At 44.0% G+C, this 18,696-nt stretch overlaps 1 protein-coding gene across 1 annotated transcript in view; it reads right to left on the reverse strand.

Annotated features, from left to right (window-relative positions):
* TEC (tec protein tyrosine kinase) overlaps positions 1-2,882 on the reverse strand; it is a 52,815-nt gene extending 49,933 nt beyond the window's left edge. The window contains exon 1 of the mRNA XM_040595162.1: positions 2,726-2,882. The gene's annotated coding sequence lies outside the window, so the exon portion shown is untranslated. The remainder of the gene's footprint in view (positions 1-2,725) is intronic.
* Positions 2,883-18,696: the final 15,814 nt, after the last annotated feature.

Consider the following 18,696-nt stretch of genomic DNA (forward strand, 5'->3'; position numbering starts at 1 on the left):
CCACTGCTGTCACTTTTTAGGCAAGGTGTTGGTATATCTGTACAAACAGATGCATTTACCTAAAAATAAAAATATCTGTAGCACAAATCTAAAAATATGTGACAGATGTCCTTCAAAAGTAAGTTCCTTGAAATATAACAACCCCACCACCTCAGGCCTCCTTCTCCATACTTCACTCTGTTCAAGTATTATACCGAGTTCCATGTCTTTTGATTTTTATACTGGTATTTTCTTCCCCTATTTCTGCAGGAGAGCCATTGTAGATGGCTACAACTGATTCTTTGGCACACACAAACTTGCCTTTTTTTAAACCACAGTTCCAAGTTCAACAGTGAAAAAGTAATAGGTTACTGACAAAAGTCAAAACCAGCAAAACTAGAAAAACATCTTAGAGGCCAATGGTTAGCAGGGGCTAAAGACACTTTTTCCGTGATCTTTGCATTGACAGCCGGAAGCACACGCTTCTATTGTCCAAGAAACAGAAAATGTTTTGCATATTTGAGATACAGATATTTGTATGAAACTTACACCATTCTGCAGCTTATCTTGTGTACCCAGTTTATAAGCTAACACAACACAGAGGGAATTAAATCTAAAACAGGTTGCACCTACATTTGGTGGAGAGGAAGACTATTCTTGATGCTTCCAAGCAATTCTGTAGAAGCAACCACTTCCCAGTTATTTTAATTACAGGATACCAGACTATCACGGAATTTCTGTATACAATGTTGTTTCAGGGCAAGATGAAATAATACGGAGCTGATACTGCTTTATCAGCTCTAATTCATTTTTCTCCCTTTTTAGCCATTGTAGGCAGTCAGCCAGGTTACTGGATACACTGCGATGCCAAATCCACAATACTGAGCCCAGAGCTAAGAATTAAAATGTAACTTAACTTAGGACATAATTGTACATGCCTCACAATCAATGGTTTTAAAAGATGTAAAAGATTTTAAGAATTCTACATCATCATTAAAGAAAAAAAAAAAAAAAAGATGGTACTCCTATAAATTTTGAGGGGCTAATAAAAATCAGGTCTGGCAGCTGAGAACTAGAGTGACTTCAAACAGAGGTCTAACTGGCAGTATGTTTTCAGTCTGCGAACTCCAAATCTTTGGTTTTGATTTTCACACTCGTGAGATTATTGCATTAAAAAAAAGGAGTGCGTAACCAGGTGCCAAATATAACCACACTGCTCTGTTTTCAGTGGTTTCAGCAGGCAATCTCACATAGAAATCATTTTGTTCAAAATATTCATAATTAATGTAGAAATGTAGCAGAATGTGTAAAGAACCCTTTCACTGAGGACTAAATGCAGACACAAATGTGATTATTTCCCCATAAGATATAGTTTCTCAATAAATAAAACACAAAATAAAACCTAAAGAAATACGAAGACTGTCAGAGTCTGAGAGCAAATGGGCTCCTCCCTGCTCTAGCCCCCTTACAAACCATAGCCACCAAAAGGCTACAAGCAGCATCCTGCCCAGGAGCTGCCTCCCCACCTACCGGAGCCGCACATGTGAAGTGGGACCCAGGCACCTAAAGGGCCAACTCTGCACAGGTGGTGCGATGCAAGCAGCACAGCTGGTGTGCTGGAAGGAAAGAGAGGCACCTCCAAAATCACTCTGGGTGCTCCCTCAAGTGTAAGTAGGAGCCTCTTGGTATGAGCGCCATTCTGATGGCCCAAAATACCCTAAACATTTATACAGCAGCTCTAAGTAACAGCCTGTCTTCCAGTTGCTGGGGGCTGATGAGAAATTAAACAATGCTGCTTCACCCTGCAGCCACGCTCTATCAACAGTAAGACAGTCGGATGAAGCATTAGCAACATTTACTCTAAAATGAAAACAAATGCTCCAGAAGCAAGTACTCGCAAGGCACCTTTCTGTCTGCATTTCTGCTACAGTCAGGTTTTCCATCTATAAAAGCTACAGCCTCATTTAATTGACTCATAAAACAATACTGTTTCAGATCACCGTTTGTCACAGTAAGGTACGCATCTGTCATTCCAAGCAGAGGGCTCATGGTCATGACTACACTAAAAAGCTCCGTTTACAGTTCAAGTAATTACCAGTCCTAACTTAGAGGGATGCAGAAAGGAAGCCTGTGGAAAAGCACCATGCAAATCCAGCCACCCAATGCATGAGCCACAGGCAGGCTGGACCCCAGCACTGGCCACCGAGAAAGGATAACCACGCTGCGGGACGGAAAGCAGGGGGAATTATTGCAGTGGCCGAAGTCACACACCAGGCTAACTGTGCCAGAGCTGGAACTGTGTTAGTAAAGCCCAGCAGTTACATGGATATAAGGAAAGCCTCAGAGAAGTCAAGCAAATGAGGAAATACCCAGCAACTGTTACGTTTAAAATGGATTTGGCGGCCTGGGCTACGACCCCTCATATTGCACAAATTGCAAATAATTTCAGCAGAGGTTTAAAACGCGGGTTTTGTCACAGCTCCCGCTTACAGCCCCGTGCGACGCGTGGCCGTCGAGGCCGGGCCACCCCCGCTCCCGCGGCACCGCTCGCCTCCCGCCGCCAAGCGCGCTCCGAGCCGCCGCCGGGCCGCGCTGCCCGGGCACAACGGCCGCCGCCCGGCGCTGCTGCGGGGCCCGGGCTGGGCTGCCCGCTCGGGGCGGCCCCGGCTGGTGGCGCGCCCAGCCCGGCCCCCGCGATGGCCTTGCGGGACGGCCCCGCCGCTCGGCGGCCCCGGCTCTGCCTTACCTGGCCGTCCCAGCGTCCCGGCCGCCGCCGCAGAAGGAGCCCTGGCGCCGGCGGCGCGGAGGCAGGCGGAAGGAGGGAGGGAAGCACCGCACTGCCCCGCTCCGGCCCGGGAAGGCGGCGGCACCTCCTCCGCCTCCCGCCGCCCCGCCGAGCGCGGCTGCCCGCGGAGCAGCGGCGGAGGAAGCGGCGGGGGCGGCCCCTGCGCCGGAGCCCGCTCCACGCCAGCGCCGGGCTGGGCGCCCCCTTGGCTCGGGAGGGTGCGGGACGGCGAGAGGCTGAGGTAGGGAGGTGGCCCGCATCAAACAGACCCGGCCGGAGCTGCCCGGAAACGTGCCGGTGGAGTGAAAGAAAAAGGCAAATTACACAGCGCGGAGCAGGGACCCGGCTCGCCCCAAAACTGCGGTGCACCCGTGTGCTTGGTACCGGCTGCTTGAAAATGCGCGTACCCGGCGCTTTCTCATTGCACAGCGCGGTGCAGAGCGAGCACCCGCAGCACTGCGAGCTGGGCTGCGGGAGGCGGTGGGCACGGTGCTCCCCTCCCCCGCGCCGGCTGTGCGCCCTGCGGCTGCCCCTCTAACCCCCGGCACGGCTCTGCTCCCGCCCGGGTGGCCTCCGGGGTTGCAGAACCTGCCGTCGGGCTTAACCACGAGTCACGGTCGCGTCCAGCCACCCCAAAGCCCAAACGCTCATCTGCAGCCACAATAACTGAAGGTGGGGGGTTTGCACCCATCGGGAGTCTGTGTTGAACAGACTTCAAGGTCTGCAGTAAGACGTCACGCGGGCTCTCTTCTTTACCACCTTCCCTTAGCCCAACTTTACCTATAGAAACTGTCGGTCTGCAAAACTTCATTGAGAGCAAAAGAGCTCGTGAAGTTCAGCTGAAATACATCTCATGTTTCTAAGCATCAGTCTAGAGGAAAGCAAGCAGGGTCTACGCTGCTCGCGAGTTGGTTTCTTGTGACCCGTGCCGAGTAGCTGGATCAACACAGACATCTTTCTGTTCAGCTCGGAGGAAGTGACTTACAAAGTCTTTGTTTTCACTTGGGGGGATTTCCTCCAACTTACGCTTTAGGCGCTGTGGCCACATCTCCTGTGCCCATTGCGCTACTGCTGCGCCCAGGGAGTCACAGGGCTGTGTCCCCAGTGCATGGGGCATCTCTGGTGTAAACATGTGGGCAGTTTCCGTGCAGCCACTTCATGGTGACCAGTCCCACCAGCCTGCTCTCACCACCCCCCCTCCACCCTGTCCCCACACGCTTGTAGTAGCACACACTCAGGTGTCCATGCAGACCTCCTTACCCACTACCACTGATGCGGTCAGTTTTGCAAAGGAGGCGACTTTTGCTTCATTTCTCAAGCAACAGCAGCTACAGCTTTCCTCACCCCATCTGCTGCTGCTGTGGCAGGAAGAAGGGACAACAAAACCGAACAGTCGCTTAAGGAGGGACTTGGAATAGCTTTACTCCATAAGGTGATATTTCTGAGCTCCAGAAAGAAGTGTCATGTAGTAGAGAGCAGTTTTGCTACAACGTGACTTGGCCAGCAGCAGCTACATTACTCCTGAGCCTTCACCCCCGAGCAGCAGGAGCAGCAAAGGGATAGTAGAGCACATCTCCATGGCCAGAGGCATGTGGCTGTTGATGTGCTGAAGGTGTCCATACAACTACTGATCTAGAATTAACCCCTTCAGTGTCGATCAGTCAACTAACAGAGCATTTGTGGTGAAGGTGTGGATCACAGGGTTTTTTTCAAGCTTTACGAAGCTTGCCAGTTCTCAGTCCCCAAAATGTTCTCTCTTCCTGTCCTACTGCAATGGCAGGTAAAGACATCAGCGGGACAGTGGGATCAAAGCAACTATACAATGACACTGCTTTTGAGGACAGGGATGCCTCTGAGGGGCTGAAGAGGGTTGGTCACTGCCTGAAAGCTGGGCTCTGACTAACTGTGCTTGCCTTGACTTACAACTGCTCTAGGCTGGGTGGCAGCTTTGAGAGCAAGGAAAAGAGCTCTGTAAAGGCCAGGTGGCGAAGGATGAGGATGTGCTTAGCAGCCTCTGGAAAATTCTCTTTTACATGTACACTGAGCATGTGCATTGAGAAAAGGCTCAAATACTCTGAAAAGCTTGGGGAAAGCTTTGGGGAAAACTTTGGGAAAGCTTTCCAAAAGCCTGTGGAAAAAGCATTGCCCATTGTTCTGTGTGGCTTCTCATGGCTTGGTGAGCTGGCCAGCACTGTACATTTGGATTTCTGCTGCACAGTTTGGGTTGCTCATGGCTGGAATGCCTTCACTCTTGAACAGAACAAGTGGTGTGATTTCAATTTGAGAGACATGTCAATCCCTGCACAGCGCCAGGGTTTTCAGAATTACGTGGGGAAGGAGTTTTCATTTTGCAAGAAGGGTTTTGTTTTCTTTCTGTACTTCATAAATATCTAAAAGTGCCCATCACCAGGGCTTCTAGTATGTCCTGATGTAAAATTAAGCTTCTTTTATACATCTGTATAAATTTTACACCCAGGAGAGGACTGAGCTTTCCATTCAGGGGAATGTTTTGGCTTCAGGATTAAAAAAAAAAAAAACAACTCTGCAGGAAAAGCAGCAAGTTGGAACCAGAAATTATTTAATTTCCCTAAAATTTCACATGCAGAAATGTTATACAAACATGTGAAATGCAAAAATGAGAGGATGTTTCAGGGCTTTGATTCTGTTTCCAGAAAAGCTTGGTGTTACTTGATGTTTCCATCTTTTCTCTCCCTACTTTTAGAAATTCAGAACCCCTGTGGACTGGGGTAACATAGCATCAATCCCACATCTGGGCTGCAGGAGCACTTGTTAACTGAGCCCCTTCCCTGGTGAATCCCTGGGGACTCAGTAAACTGAAATTCTGTATGATCTTGCTCCATCTTGGATTAAAGGCACTCAACTCCCAGAACGGTTGATTTTGCTCTACTGCAAAGGAAGCAACACCAGTGAAGAATTCTTGTGGCAAACCACCCCTCTCTAGGAGGAAGTCTCCACATCAGGAAAGAGAGGCTGATAAAATTTCAGGCCCACATGTAGCATAAAGTACCAAAGAGAGAAAAAAAAATACACAAGTTGGATGGCAGCTATTCACCTATTCATGCTTCATCATCTCACGATCCATATCTGTTCTTATTTGGAGTCAATGTTGTTCTTTTGGGCAAGCTCTTGAGTCCAAAAAGCCCCTTCTCTGCAATCTTTCTGGTCAGGGAGAAGCATCTCTACCAGTCCCTTGGTCACAGAGAGGCTCTTCCTCTTTCTCCTTTTCATGCCTGTCAAACCCTTTTCAACCCTGTCCAGTCCTACTTCATTTCTCAGAGGCTTCTGCAAGTTCAGTCACAGAGCATTTCCTCTGTTTATTTCTCTTCCCTCACTTGCTATGGGCAGAGATGGCAAGCGACAGGTTTTTTCAGTCTCAGGAGGGAGCCCTGTGAATGAGAGAAAAATTGCAGTCATTCTTCATTGTCTAGCTCCCATATCATCGAATGTGCTGCTCTTCCTTCCTCCAGAGCTGTTCCCCACTTTTGAGAGATGCGCAGGGGTATAATTCCATTGCACCACTAAAATAACTCTAAACAGTGGGGTGTAATACAGACCTACCATAAAATATTCTTTCTTTCAGTGCGTGTTGTTGTTTTGAAAGGGGATGGAGGGACCAGCAAAATAACTGAAAACCACAGGGACAGTATTTGAGTATTTGTTAGGAGAAGAGAAACCAAGAAGCAGGGGGAGCCATGGGCTCTCTGGCAGACCAGCTTGCAAGGTAGGCTATGATTTGCTGACAGATGCTTTCAGCATTTTTTGGGAAGATTTTAACTGGGGGCTGGGCAGCAGAATTCAGTCAGGTACCTCTTTGTGCTGTGGTTTTTTGATTCTGCCACACTTGGTGACACTGAGCACACCATTCACGGTAATGGGTAAGATCAGTATCGTAATTCTCTACCAAAGTTCTGCCCAACTTCATCGAGGTCCATGTTTTGTCTCCTGCTTCCCTGTGAGCCAGCTGCTAAATCATTGGTTTTAAAGCAGTGCTATAGTATGCCTTTTAAACTAGTGATAAAGTTTTAAATCGAAGTTTAAACAAAAATATCTGTGTTTTGACATCCAGGCAGCAAAGTTGCTTGAATTTTTAGCTATCCTCAGAGAGCTGACAGGTCCAAATGTCAGCATGACTCCAGAAGCTCACATGACCAGAAGGCTTAATGTCACAATAGAAAAATGGCTGGTTATGATGACTGTCAAAGAGTACAGCAACAAATCACATCATATGCAAACAATTAAAGATTATCTGGGCCATCCCAGTATCAGAGAGCAAAGAGCAACAGAGGATAGGTAGGTAAACACGTGGTCCAGGCTTGATGAGAGCAGTATTTGAAGGAACACCAAAAGAAGTTTGTATAGAGGCATCATAACCAACACAAATATTATGTAAGGCAACTTACGGCAAAGCTTTTTAAAGGTGCCAGGTAGTAATGAACATGCCAGAACAATTCACCAGTTGCTTAATAGTGAGAAATGCATCTTGCAGATGTAAATATTGTGCCCAGTGTGATCGAAGGACTACCATTTAAACCTACCATTTATGCCTACCATTAGATGGGAGGAAAGGACTTTTAAGATTTTGAGGGGAAAAAAAAGAAGAGAGATTGAACACATCCATTATGCACCTGAAATTATTGCTACCTTCTGATTTGTAGTCACATGGACTAGCTGGGCAAAATAAATACTAAAAGATCACCGGGAAGGGGGATAATAAATACGTGAATAGACCTTGACAGAGCAGCTAACTTTCACAGCTAGTAATACTGAAGTTTACTAGTTTACAGCTAAATCAGATAGATTTTAAGGAGTTACATTAATCTTACTAAAGTTCACACATTTAATACTAATGTCTGTACATTAAATTATCATCTAGACTCCTTCCAAAGAGAGAATTCAGCATTTTCAGAGCCCAGTTCATCTAATCTGTTTATTGTAGGATGAAACTAGCTGCCCGTGGGCAGGTTTCTCCTCTCAGCTAATCATTAAAGGCATGACAACTAGATCAGGTATTTAGTGCATCATTGTTGTTAACTTTTGAAGCTAGAGAAGATTAATTTCTTCTTAACATGCCTTCCAGTTTAAGCGTACCCTTAGAGTTCCTTATCGCAGCACATTGTGGTAGTACCTTCTACAGCTTTGTGGTGGGAAACCAACAGCAAAGCTCACCCAGAATTTCCATGCTGGCTCAGGCTGTCTCCCCAGTATTGACTAGCACTTGGCACCTAAAACCAAGATGTAGGTAGGTCCTAGGATGAGGAGTTGTAGCTTTAGGTAAAGTCTCATGAGTCTCTCACAGTGAGACAATTCCTTAAATTCAGAAGCATAAGCTTTAATTTCCTTGCAGGATATTTGTAGTTTAGTTTTGACTGTTAAAACTCTGGATATTCTTGTTATCCATGTAACTACCTTCCTTTTTAATCTTGCTAAACTTGCTGATGCCCCAGCACTGTGTTCCACAGTTTGTGCATTTTACAAACACTATTTCCATTCCAGCCTTTTAAGTTGTTTTGTTTCTATTTGATCCTATCTGTGAAACAGAGATAAAGATTTTGCTCTTCTTTTCCTACCTAGCTAAGTTAGTGGTCTATAAAAATACCAAGAGTGGGTTAATCCAGCCACAATGTGTATTGAGGGAATGATAAACTGATTTAAAGAATCAGTCACCAATATTCGAGTGAGCAGATGTTATCTTTATGCGGCAGTGCTGCGTGCATGGGGGATCTCTCCACCAAAGTCATACACACTGAGGGGATTTTTCAGTCCCCTCTTTATACAAGCAACTCATACCTATTCACTAACATTCCAGGAAATCGTTTACATATTCATTACAATTCCGGGAAGTTATTTACATCTCTCGCTAAACTAGTGACCATGATTTAAGTCCTTGTCTTTGCCACGTTGTATCAACAACAGGAACATAGGACCAGGTAGCCTTTTTAAAGGTGACAAATCCAAGGACTTAGCAATTAGTACATCCATCATGTTAGCAATAAGGGTCCTTGGACGTTTCCCAACTTTTAGATAAACATAAGTACATCATCCTTTAGATAAGTGGCACATCATTCATCCTTCAAAACCCACAGAGTTTCTGCTACATCAGGTGACAGAGCACATGTTCCGCACCAGCCCACGCTTATGGGAAGTGTTTCAGGACATGAGGTGGAGGACTCTCCTTGGGGTCCAGGAGTCATGGGGGATCCCCAAGAGGACAGCAGGACAGGGCCTCTCTGCCAGGCTCCATCCTACCACCCCAGCTAGGAAGCAGCATGGGCTGGGGGGCAGCCAGATTCAACCAGGGCCCAGATCATCAGGTAAGGTAATGAGGATAAGACAGATCCCAGGTGAGGCTGGGAGGTCACAGGTCTAGCAATTGCCAGGCAGCTCTGTGATGATGGGGCAGGCCCAAGGTCAAGCCAGTGTGTCATGATTTAACCCCAGCTGACAACTAAGCCCCACACAGCCACTCACTAACTCCCCCACAGTGGGATGGGGAAGAGAATCAGAAGAGTAAAAGTGAGAAAACTCATGGGTTGAGATAAAGGCAGTTTAGTAGGTAAAGTAAAAGCCACACATGCAATCAAAGCAAAACAAAGCATTCATTCACCACTTCCCATCAGCAGGCAGGTGTTCAGCCATCCCCAGGAAAGCAGGGCTCCATCACACAAAACAGTTACTTGGGAAGACAAACTCCATCACTCCAAATGTCCCCTTCCCTTCCTTCTTCTTCCCCAGCTTTATATGCTGCTCAGCATATAAATACTCATGACATCATATGGTACAGAATATCCCTTTGTTCAACTGGGGTCAGATGTCCCAGCTGTGTCCCCTCCCAACTTCTTGTGCCTCCCCAGCCTGCTTGCTGGTGGAGTGGTGAAGAGCAGAAGAAGCTTTGGCTTTATGCAAGCACTGTGCAGCAATAACTAAAACATCCCTGTGACATCAACACTGTTTCCAGCACAAATCCAAAACATAGCCCCATACCAGCTACTATGAAGAAAATTAACTCTACTCGAGCCAAAATCAGCACACAGCATTAGCCCACGAGTCAGGTGTGATGGCCAGGCAGGGCTGGCCTCTGGAAAGCTGGAGACCAGCACTGGTGTGGCCCTGGGGACTGAGAGCCCTGGGGGGCTGAAATGAAGTCCTGGGCCATGGGTAGGGTGGTGGGAGGCCCTGGGAGGGCAGGCAGGGCCATTACAGCCTGGTAGTACCTGACAGAGGAGGAAAATAGGCTATGTCCTTCTCCCCTTTCTCCCAGGAAATCCGTATACGCTAAAGTTTCACAGTCAGAAATACCAAAATGAAGATAATTTCTGTAATTTTACTTCAGAATCTTTGTGTGTGCACATCCTGATGCAATATTTCATTACACAATCACATTGTTTTGTCTGCTTCCCTCTACTCATCTGCTTCCTCATTCTCAAAGGATGAGGTTTATGAAGTTACTAATTCTTCAGTCTTTAGATATCTCACAGGCACCCCTATGCTTTCTCTTTCTGTGCATTTTTTTGAAGATTACTCTGAGGAAATATTTGATATATTCATAGGATATTCTGTGGCATCTCTCACTACAAATTAGTGGAATGTATCATCTCCAGCCTTTAAGAGAGATGATGTAAAGGGCGTATGATAAAGGTCAGAGAAATCTTGCTTGGGATGGAAAGGGTGCACAGGAATCTGCTGTTCACTGTCTCTTCCGATTCAAGAGCTAGACATTCTCCAGTGAGAAGCCAGTAAGAGCTAGTCTGAAATCAAACAAAAGGACATGGTTCACCATGCAGCAGCCAGAAGATATGTAGAACTCTTCGCTTTTCAAATGATGTTATAGATGAAGCAGATCATATGGGTTTCAAGAGAGACACTTGGAAGAGGGATTTATTGAGAATCACTAGACAGACACAACACAACAGATCCAGGAAGCCTTCTGTAAATATTCTTGAGGAATATTTAAGTGAAGGTGTCATAAAGGCTTGCCCTGTTCTTGCTTTTCCCTGTTTATCCATTTGTGATCACTATAGAAGGCAGGATGCTGGGCTGGCTGGATCCTACTTTTCACAGCTACAAATAAATCTATTTTTACAACAGACTTGTGAGTTATTGCAGCAATATTTATTGCCTGTCCACAAACCATCGCAGTAACTCAACAAGATCATCCCAGCCCTTTCCCCACCATCAACTAATCTGCACCTTGCACAGCCCATGACCTATTTCTCAGTGTTCCACAAAGAGCAATCAACCTTCTGTTTTCATCAAAAGCCCTTACTACTGCCATAGGTTGAAATTCATGAAAAGTAGGGAGTGAGACAGAAGCAGCTGCATTTTCCACTGAGGTCTCTACTCAGCTGTGACATTTAAGAGGCACTGCATGTCTTTGAGGGAATAGATGTTTCCTTTACAGAGAGGGATGTATTTGCCAGTGCCAACTACGAAACACATGACTGCTGTATTTCAATGAGTCCATGCATACGTTTCCAATATAGCTGTGCTTCAGCATATATGATTCCCAGTCTGGTCCAGAAATGAAAACTGGAAACACAAGAGGCATGGTAATTATTTATTGGCAAGTCCCATCTCCATGATCATTAAAAAGGCCTGCAAGGGCATGTGTCACCTGGCCTACTTTTTGAGGGGACAGATGATTTCAATACAGGGCTAGATTACAGCTACAATTATTTAATCCCATCATGTTCTGAGGAGCCAGTGGTTATCAAGTGATCTGGGCATGTCAGCACCAAACATGCCAGACATCTGCATAATGGATATTTAGGAAATCTCCTGCCTAGATATGAGGATGAGAAAACTGTTTCTGTTGCTGAATGTAACTTTTACCTACTTTTACCTACTTTACTCATTAAGCAATTCAAACAATTGAACAACCCCTATCCCTCTGCTTCCTCTTTGCAGACAGCATATTTCCTCTACCACCATAACAACAGGCAACTTTCTGGCCACAGTGGCTAGACCACGAAGATGTTCCATGCCCTTTTTTTTTTAAAGAAAGGGACATCCTTATCTGGAAAAAAAAACCCAAAACCTTCTCTTCTGAATTCATTATCAACAGGTTATAGTAAGGAGAAAAGCTGTTTTCAGCTTCAGGTCTGGCTGTCCGTCTTCCACTGATTCAAAGAACAGGTTCTCCAGCACGTCGTGGTGGGGGACAGCAGTGATGATGTCTGGAGTGGGCTGCATGAAAGCCCTGTGAGCTTTCTTCTTTGGGCTGCATGAAAGCCCTCTGAGCTTGCTTTTCTGAGAACAGACCACATACTTACAATACAGAAGTACCTATTGTCATCAGAGTTTTTCTACATTGCAAAATGCAAGCAAGCAAATTCATAGAAAGATTGCTGGCTGGAGGAAGTCCTAAAAGACAGGCTTCACTCAGCTGCCCTCTGAGAACAGCAAGCTCCACTGGGAGACCACAAAAGGATAGGCTGAAGAAGAGAAAACACTATAAGTCTGACCAGCCCTTATTAATGGGGTAATAAGATGGTAACTGGGGTGTCATCAGACATGCACCCTTTCATTGCTACGGTCAGATCAGGCTGAACATAGGTCTCTCCCAGGCCACAGAAGGACAGGCTTCCCTGTCACTATTGTTTCTTTCCTCTGGAGTCCTTCTGAATCCTTGCAGATTAGGGTCTCTCTGTTTTATGGCCCATGAGAGATAACTCAGAGAAAAAGACAATGTAAATATTGGCTGTGTTCTGGGACAAATTTTAAGGGATCTGAGAAACAAAGAGCATTCCTGTAGCACTAATGTGCATCCATAGGAGAACAGTAAATAAAAATGTGGGCTATTAGCCCAGTTTAAGGGATGCTTACCCATTTGCTAGTTAAACATTCTCCATTTTCACAGTCTATAGCCAAACATAAATAGGATTAGCCAAATAGCAGAATAGCAAAAGATGCAAACAGAAAAAGAAGAAATCCTGTCTCCTTCAGCCATCCTTAGAGAGCCTCCAATGGCCTTACTCTTAGCAGCTTTTACCTCCTTCCTGCTTCCCAGCCCACTGTTGACGACTCAATGCCAGCCACAGGGTTGTATTTCACTGCAGTAAATGTGAGGCATTTAAATCCTGGCTGTACCACAGTTTTGAAGAGACATGCGCTGTGTGAAGAAGCAAAAGCATCGTAGCAACAGGCTGAGACATCGGTGCATGGTGCTATAAACTCTGTGTTATGTCTGATAAAATGTGTCTGCTTTTACAGACAAATGCCACCCCAAGGAAAGATGCTCCTAAATGCAGATCATCCAGCCTGCTTGAAAAGATGCCATTAAGGTGTTGACTGCAAACATGCTGGCAAGATCTCTCTTAGGTTTTTCTTGAGGGCAAGGACCTGAACCCATAGACCTTACAGGATACTGTAGTCACTACAGGAGAGTACAGTCAAAATATCAAGGGGTTTTGAAACCGCAGTGAAACACATGGAATCTGGGATTTGAGCCAGTGCTTCGGATATTGTAGCATTTTTGGTTATAAAAATTGCCCAGCATAACATGGGACATCTGTACGTGCTGTGGTTATAATCTAGATCTCTACAGCAGCAATTAATCATATGCATCACTTGTCCCTTCTATGATCACTGTCTCCTCTGAGGAGTTCCCTCTAAAAACTTTTCTTTCTGGACTAGGCAGCCAGCTTCTCCGAGTGGGAGGTTCTGGCTGCCTCTGCTGGGACACTGGGAATGGGGAGGGCCAAGACCTACCATGACGATCCAGGGGAATAACCTTCCTGTGGATTTCAGATGATTTTACCATGATGAATTTTTTTCTTTGAATGTTAACTGTTGCCTGTTGGTGCCAGATTTTCCTTTGGCATGCAGACTTATGCCACCTGAGATTTTGTGGTTTTCATATCCACAGTCTAGGCAGGAGTGATAAAGCAATGAATGCTAACTCCATGTAGGAAAAAGAAACTGGGAAGATACATTACCAAACGTTCAGGTGATTGATATGTTAGGAGTAAAATTCACAAGACCCTGCAAGGAAGAATCAAAAGGTAAAATAAATGTGTATCAGCCTGAATTAGCCTTCAAAAACCTATGCTTACCCCACTCTAAAGGTACTGGACCCATAAATTTGCAAAAGACTTTGCTAAACTTCTTTAATAAGTGGTAGGCCTGCTTGACCATAGCATTTGGTAAAATCATATAATCACACACATTTGCCAAATCTGTCTTTCCTCTTTCCCTCTGCTCCTGTATAGTGCTGCAGTGCAATTTGCCATAGCTCCCTGGTCCCTACCTTCAGTACAGTGCAACCTGATTTGAGTGGTCACTTGATATACTAATGTAATAAAATGGCAGAAGATAACATGTATGTATATAACATGGAAGAGAATGCAGACTCTTAGTTTATTTGCACATTTTTCCCCACGTAAAGAATCAGCACAGTAGTGCTGGGGAGCACATTGAAGTTCCTTGGTAGTACCCATACAAATAATAGCTGCCTGAAAAGGCAGGGATATGGACTAGGGTGTTGGGTTGCTCAGCTCCGGTGGTTTTCAGCTTGTGATCCCTGGCCCTCTAGATACGCCACAGAGGACCCACAGGAGGTAACCAAGCACAGCCAAACTTCATTCAGTAGGATCCTCTCTGCAAGGATCTTTAGATTTGAAAACCACTGCCCTGCCGGCTTAAGAGTGGTGTGGAGGCAGCATGGGCTGTCTGCAGCATGCAGCTACTGGGAGCCCTGAGCAAAAATTGTGGCTAGGTGACACTGCGGGGCAGCCTCAGACACTGTGACGGCATGGCGTGTGGTTTAGAAGCTGCTTGTGCGGCTGCTAAGGAAACAGAGTAAGCCTGAGTAAGCTGAAGAGGCAATCATTAGGATCCAAAACCAAATTTAGCCTTCAGATACAGGTGGCAGAGCAAAATTTAATCCATGGTGCTACAGTGAACAGGTTCCGAGCTCAACAAAACTGGAATGTCACATCTGATTTTAGTGGAGTTACACCAAATTTATAGCAAAAACACTGAAATGAGATTTTTGGTAAGGATGTGGTTTGTTTAGTTAGAACATGCTATGGAGCAGTAGGTGGTCAGTGTGTAATTCTAGCTTGTACGTAAAGTCTCACATAAGACTCTGTGTAGGCTTAAAAAACAAAGCAAAAAAATGTAAACATAACTTTTGTCCCTCAGGAGTAAAGAATATTCTTCTATTTATCTTCAGTTTGTACCACTGTGTTACATAACCATGTTACACTGATTTCATTAGACAGAGTAGCTAAACCACTTTGATTAGAAGGCTATCATGCCAAAACCCTAATCCTTAAGAGAAGTTCAGATCCTGATTGTGGTGACATTATTGTAGATACATTCCTAGTGGGATTTTCCTGAATATACACGCAGATCAGACTATGGCTTTACTTATGGAGCTTTAGTGTATTTGGGATCCCCTAACACAACTACAAACTAGAGAATAAAATATATCATGCATCTGGTTGACTTTGTAAGTCCACTTCAACAAATGCAATCAGTAGTATGACAGCAGCCTTCAGTCCAAGCATTTTGCCACATGACCTTAATTTATGCCCTTGTCAGGCTGGCACCCCAGTAACGACAGTTCAGAGTAAATCCACTGTGATGATGATACCTGAATCTATTCTACAGTGAACTTGACATCCTGCACTCACTCTAAACCCCATTTGTCCCGTCTTCATTGACAGCCATTCATGTTACGTATTTTCAAGAGTTGCAGCAAATAGTATTTGTTTTGTTATTAAAGAATTAGTAACTTCATGTTAAAAGGCTTTATTTAACTTGTGTTCACTTTTCAAGTAATATTTACCGGTTAAATAAAGTAGGGACAGAAAATACAACTTTGGTTTTTTGTTTTTTTTTTTTGGTCTAATGCAACCCCCCCATGAATTCCATCGCTGTGAGCAAAGCTGAATGGAGGTGAATGTTGCATCCTTTGCAATGTCATGTCCACAGCTAAAGTCTTGCTGAAAACAATCCTACATCTTCACTGTTCCTAAAAGCTCTTAAAATTGAGGTGTAGGGGCAATTAGGGAGCCTTAAGTGATATAAGGAGGGCATTTCTACTTCATGCTTCATTCCTGCCTTCTTGCAACATCTTTTAATCCAAGACCAAGCCTTATCTTGTTCTGTTTGAAATCCAGCTTTCTAACAGTTTTTTAGATCCAACATGGCCTGCAAATATGGTGCTTAATAGAAGCATATGTACACGTACAGACAGATACACACACACACGCACACACACAAAATTTGTTATACATTATTGAAAAACAAGCTAAAACAATGCGATTTGGTTCATCAGTTTGAACTGCAGAAATACAACAATATGAACAGCAGACAATAATCCTACTCCTGACAATTTAGTACCCGCTATGCTCCATTGGATTCTATCATTAATCCAGTATTTTCAGAGAACTATTTAGCTATCACTGCTTAGATATTTAACTCTTCAGAAAAATCAGTTGTGATGAGCACTAAAAGCAGTTTTAAAAAATAATAATAGAATTCTCTGGAGCAACCCCAATGTTTTTCTCAAAATTTTCTTGCCAAAATGTTTATGAGAAAGGAAGACGACTGTAAGTCCCTCGCCTTCATGTGTTTCTTTGTTCTAATACACAGGCATGTCACTAGTAAGAGATGCCTGTGCCATGACTATGAGTGGGCTGACCCATTACTATCTAGCCTCACATTTGGCTTGTAAACAATAGTAGGAACTGAGCCCATAGAAAATATCTCACTCTCGCCAGCCTGCCACATTGTTTGAGCTGGGAAATCGAGACAAACTGCTACATTCTTGGTTAAAAATAAGAGGCCTTTGAATTTTCTTTTTACTCTGAACTTTCCACCAAGGGTTGACTTTTGTCATTTTGGCACATCTTTTAAGGTCTAAATATAGCTTAGCTTTTATGTAGGGCTTCTTTCTGTACTTAAATAAATGTGCAGCAATGGAACAGGCTCAGACCTGTTATAAAGGAAGTGCAAAGTGTGTCTTGTTGCACCAGACACCAGCATCCTACCATGGGGGCTTGGTTGTGATGGGGAAAGATAGTGTTACCGCAGTGGCTCAGTCCAAGGTGGCTTCATTCTCTTGGAGGAAGCCTAATCTTGTTTCATATTTAGGTCTAGAGCACCACTGACTGCAGCCACACCTGGGCTGAATGTGTCCCATCTAATCTTTTGATTTTGCATCCTCCACAAATCCCTCACAATGAGTGACTCAGCCTTTCCACCAAGCAACAAAGACATTTAGAAGGTCACAGCTCACTGGCACACTCCAAAAATTGTTTCAAGCTGAGATGATAAAATCAGTTAAATTGCGTGTGTACAGAGTACAATACTGCAAGGGGCCAGGGACATTTACAGAGAAGGATTCATACATAAGGTAACTTCTAATAACATGTTGTGTTGCCCTTGTTATTGTCAAGCCCTCAATAAAAGGATTTTCTGTGATGGTAACTACATGTTCAGATATTATTTCTTTATTTTAATTTTGGTAGAGAAATATCATTTAAAAGGATTATAAAAAGTTGATATTCTACCTGGCAACAAGATAGAATAGTTCTATTGCTGCATTACTTACCATGTTATAACACCTCAGCATAGCATTTTGATTGAAGTCAAATACATAAATATACAATTATATATTTAAAAAGATATGTAAAAAGGTACATGTCAGTGGACAGTTGCAACATGCTATGTGTACTAGCACACTAATAGTTACCACACACATTAACAAAACCCAAAACTGAATCTGTAAGTTTGCAACTTCCCTGAGTTACAAAAGGACCAGAGGAGCCTTGATGCTGCAAGCTTTTAATTCCAACTGATTTAATAAGGAGTAAATTGAGATAAGTTTTTAGTTATAGTATATCTATTCTTCATCTGTATGCACTAATGTATTTACACAGCAGTGAATTAAATTTGATTTACAAAATGCAGCTAAATCTTCCCTTCTGTTAGGCTTGTAGTGGCTGCCTTGCCTGAATTTAAATAAGAGGTTCCATTATACATCCCTCTTTTCTCATGGTTCAGGTTTTCCCCTGCAACCTGAAGAACTGATGGGACCAATCTTGTGTTTAAAGTTAAGCGTGTGCACCAATGTATTGCTTGTTAATGTATTGCTTGTATTGGGAATGTTCAGACTGTACAGAACTACAACTTGAATGTGGAGGAAGCTGGAAAACATGGGACTCAGAACTCAAATCCTTCCCACCTCCATTATCACAGCAACCCCACAAGCACGGACCACAGACAAGGGTAGCTGACTCTAGATGGAAAACAGCTGTTTGCCTCCAGTCCCCTCAGTAATGAACAACTCTAGATTATCTGGTGGTGATGAGTCTATTATCAGTTTAGATTCAGTGGTAGCTAGTTTATACTCATTTGTTCCCAGGGTAGTGCCCTTTGACTTGCATAGGTCTTCCTTCCCAGTGTTTACCATTGCTACCCTCTGAAACCGCATCTGGTTGAGCTAAACAAGACACTTTCTGGCCTATACCGAAGATATCAGTATTTCCTTGGCCAATTTAAGGTCTTCTTTCCTGAACTTCTCCCAGTATGTATTAATCTTTCTTCACTGTGACAGAGTTGTTCAGAGTACTCTCCATAAACATCCTGGCTTATATGGTTGCATAAGCATTTCCCTTTAACGTGCTTGAAAAACAGCACCTATAGTTATTTAGTTATATAGTTATTTAGTTATTTAGACGTAAATAACTATTATATAGTTATTATATAGTTATTTAGATGTGGTTTATATAGTTATTTATTATATATTTATATATAATATAGATATTATATAGTTATTATATAGTTATTTAGATGTGTTTTCATTTTTCAGGATGGTGCGGCAATAGTGGTCTTTAGACATCCTGTGATGGACAATTGACTAAAGCAGCCAGGCCTGTCCCTTTATCTTTTGTCAGCAGCCG

Source organism: Falco naumanni, chromosome 1 (assembly GCF_017639655.2).
Source record: "Falco naumanni isolate bFalNau1 chromosome 1, bFalNau1.pat, whole genome shotgun sequence".
In the NCBI taxonomy this organism is placed as follows: Eukaryota; Metazoa; Chordata; class Aves; order Falconiformes; family Falconidae; genus Falco; species Falco naumanni.